This window comes from Egretta garzetta, unplaced genomic scaffold (assembly GCF_000687185.1).
Source record: "Egretta garzetta isolate BGI_Z169 unplaced genomic scaffold, ASM68718v1 scaffold33, whole genome shotgun sequence".
Lineage (NCBI taxonomy): Eukaryota > Metazoa > Chordata > Aves > Pelecaniformes > Ardeidae > Egretta > Egretta garzetta.
The window spans coordinates 217,325-221,456 of record NW_009259250.1 but is presented as its reverse complement, the minus strand read 5'-3'; positions in this window follow the sequence as shown (position 1 = coordinate 221,456).

Sequence of the window (4,132 nt, the reverse complement as noted above, 5' to 3'; positions counted from 1 at the left end):
GGCCCGGCCCCATCGGCCGGAGCGGGGAAGGATCCGCTGCGGGGGTGGAGCGCTGCAGCCTTGGTGAGGTGTAATCGCCGGCCCGAGGCACGCAGCACCTGCCCCGGTGCCAGGTCAGGCAGCGAAACCTCTCGGGAAGCAGCTTCAGGAGGTGTCCGTGGCCTAGGGACCCCCAGCCCCCCAAGGCGAGGACAAAGTTTGTCAAAGCTGTCCTCAGAAACCCCTGGTGATGGCGACCTGCTCTAGTGCGCAGCGGCCTTCTGCTGAAAGATTTTCGTGCTGTCTCACTAAATATCTGCTCCTATGGGTTTAGCGTCTTTCTTGTCTTACTCCTTTTTTTCTGCAGCTACTTTTTGTTCAAAAGTGCCGTATTCTTGTTTTCCTGCTATTTTCCCATCTCCAGGCTGGGCTCTCTGCTTTTAGGTCATGTTCCTTGGACCTCCTGCAATTCCTGTAGCTCGCCTCCGGGCTCCTGCCAAATGGGCCACGTTGTTTTTGGAAGACCCTGCTCAAAACTGGACATAGTAGTACTCCAGCTCAGGCCTTGCCAAGGCTGTCCACAGCAGGAGGATTAATTCATCAGCCTTACGGTGCCAGGACTCCAAATGCAGCTCAGGCATAACCATTCACATCCAATTCAAACAAACAAACGACTCCCCCTCACCACTCTCCCCACCCCGTCTGCTGGCTGTTTGGCTCTGAACGGAGCTGAGTGTTTGTGTCTCCACAGCTCTTTTCTGGAACCAGCAGCAAAGCTCTTTCCATGATTATGCTGGGACCTTTTTTGACCCTGGTCGTGCAATGAGGTCCACAGGTGAACCCTGTACGGCACAGAGCCCACACACTCACCCTGCAAGCCATGCTGATACCAGGTTCTATCTTCAGGGAGCGCTTTACAAGACCATAGGTTGCCACAAAGACTACAAAAATTAATTTGATTTTTCTAGGTACACATTATTAGCTTCCATAGAAAGAAAATATCAGAAGGAAATGTATGTTACGCATACAGATGCTATTATAAAAGGTTGGATAATTGTCATTATAGCAGTAGGGTTCTTTTGACTTAAAGAATCATTTGCATGACAACATTAAGAATCTTAATACCAGCCTGAAGCAGAAAGTAATTGAGAAACTATTGTATAAACATGCAGTTTCAAAATGAATATACGTTACACTGAGCTGTGGCTATAAGAAATCATAACTCTGTACTGGCCTCAAGTTCCCCTTTCTACAAAAATGAAAGCAAAGTAAAAACCTTTAACAGCCTTCACGTGATGTATGTGCAGCATCAGGGAAGCACGGTGAAGAGTCACTCGCTCTGTGCTTGGTTTTGCCTGATATAATGGGCAGTATCAGTGGAAGACGTTCAGCTTTGCACAGCACGTCTATTACTGAATGCTTTAAAGGAGATTTAAAAACCTTATCAAAATAGGAAGCCTTTTTTTGTTGTTGTTGGCTGGATCCCCAGATGGATCGCTCCAGGAACACAAGTGTAGCCAGTTTGGCGACTAATCCTGTTAAAATCCGTGGACTTTATTTGGGGATGCACAAACATATGGAGATTTGAGCAACTGAATAAAAAAGACTGTCATTTGTCAAAAGACAGTTATAGAGGAAATAACTTGCAGCCGGAGCAAATGACACGTTTAATTTTGACTTCAGCCAGAATTATATAAAATATTTTTTAAATAGCTATAAGTCAGCATAATGTTACTTACAATGAAAGAATAAATTATTTTATGTATTATATTTGAGAAAAGGAGGTATACTGAAAATCTTTGTCTTTTCAGGATTTAGTAAGTTAATAAAATACTAAATTTTTGCAGTTAATCTTCAGCTCCTCTATATGCAGCACAATTTTCTTTATTGCCTTTCATGGCAAATCAAGTAATACAAACTTTCCTGTTGCCAAGGATGCTCTCCTTATAGGTTGTCTTTTCATTGGAAATACACATTTTAACATTATTTTATTCTTGTTGATTTCCAAATGTGACTTAAACCCTTTCCCATAAATTATCTGTTGGCATTTTCTTTTTTTTTTTTTCAGTCAAGAACAGCCTGTACAATAAATTGAAACGCACATTTCACCATATAAAAAATGGAACTTTAAAACAGTCAGGAATGGCATAGCTTAATGAAGGAAGGTGAAGAACACAATTTGGTATTTAAATGAAGCTGATTTAATCAAAATTAGTCATGCAAAGAAGCAATCATTTTGCTAATATAGTCCTTGTGGGGTGCAGTCAAAATGCAATTATTTCCTTTATCTTTCAGCTGTAATAAAAATATGACAAGGAATTGCTGTCATGATCTTAAATAGGAGTTTTGGAGGTTGAAAAAATGTAAGATGGTATCTTTTGTGTCCTCTGCACAGTCAAACATCAATTTTATGTTGTTTCACAAAGAACTGCGATAAAGAATAACAGTCACATTAAATGCTCAGCAACAACTTTATATACTGGCATATGTTGGAACTGGATGTAAATGTTCTGTTGTCACTGACAGGCTGGGTTCATTGCAATTTAGGAAATAGTATCTAATAGTTTGGGTTGTTTTTTTTATTTTCTATATTGCCAGCAGAGAAAAAAATTAAATGCAGAAGGTTTGTAGGTCTTGCACCAACAAAGCCGGAGCCTGCTTGCCTCATCCCAGCAACAGCTACATGCAGTTTTGTAATTGCTTCCTTATGTGAAGAAAATTAAAACAAAAAAAAACCCATTGTGGGATACATTGTGCTTCCTGATGGAATGGTAGGTAGCTTTCTCCTTTCTTGCAGAATGTATATGTTGGAATTTTCTAATTGGGTTGTAAGCACTTCATAGTATAGAATAGAATTAGAATAGAATAGAATAGAATAGAATAGAATAGAATAGAATAGAATAGAATAGAGTCATTTAGGTTGGAAAAGACCTTTAAGATCACCCATCTTTTAAATACCTCCAGGGATGGGGACTCGACCACTTCCCTGGGCAGCCCATTCCAATGCTTGACAACCCTTTCAGTGAAAAAATTTTTCCTAACATCTAACCTAAACCTAAACCTAGCAGGTTAGGAAAAAGAAGGGTAGATGAGGTGCTTAGGGCCATGGTTTAGTGGTGGGATGGCAGTGCTAGGTTAACGGTTGGACTTGATGATCTTAAAGGTCTTTTCCAACCTAGATGATTTTATGGTTCTATGATTCTAAACCTCCCCTGGCACAACTTGAGGCCATTTCCCCTCATCCTATTGCCCATTACCTGGGAGAAGAGACCAACACCCACTTCACTACACCCTCCTATCAGGCAGTTGCAGAGGGCGATAAGGTCTCCTCTCAGCCTCCTGAACAAGCCCAGTTCCCTCAGCCGCTCCTCATCAGATTTGGGCTCCAGACCCCTCACCGGCTTTGTTGCTGTCCTTTGGACATGTTCCAGCAACGCAATGTCTTTCCTGTAGTGAGGGGCCCAAAACTGAACACAGTATTTGAGGTGAATATTATGATGCACTCAGAGCAGGATTTAAAATAAATTGACAGAATCTCTTTATTTTACAGCTCTGCTCTGAAAACTGATCATGTAAATATGAGATCGGTTGTGTTAACATCATTGCGGTTGCTTTGTCCATATGCACGATCATATGGTAACTTTGGTATCAAAAATAAGTTTTTCTTCTTGCTATAACTTGCCAACAAGCAGAGGAGGAGTGAGATGGATTATAGTTTGGCTTTTGCATCATATTCTAGGTATGATGGCTGCTCGTGTAATGGATATAACTGATAGCTAAGCGTTGCCTGCAGATCTGTCCTCCATTCAAAGCTTTGTTTCGTGGGAAAGGCAGCCCATCTCTTTTTATGCTGGTTCTGGGTCATTGCTTTGGGAAGCAGTAGAAGAAGAGCAAATTGAGGCTGGGCTCTTGCTGCATCCCTCTGAAGGGATGCCAGCAGGCACTTAAATCCTCTGTAAGATGTCTCCTACATCAGCTTGGGTTCCCAGGGAGAGGCATCCAGGCTTAAGATCTGCTGGGCATAAAAGTAGCCTTGTGGCCTGATCCAGAATGATGTCTGTGAACCTCTGCAGGCAGAGCAGAGCCAGGAAAACTCAAACAAGGAGAAGAGGAGTCTTGCCTATCTCTCCCTTCTCCTCCACGAAACACCCAC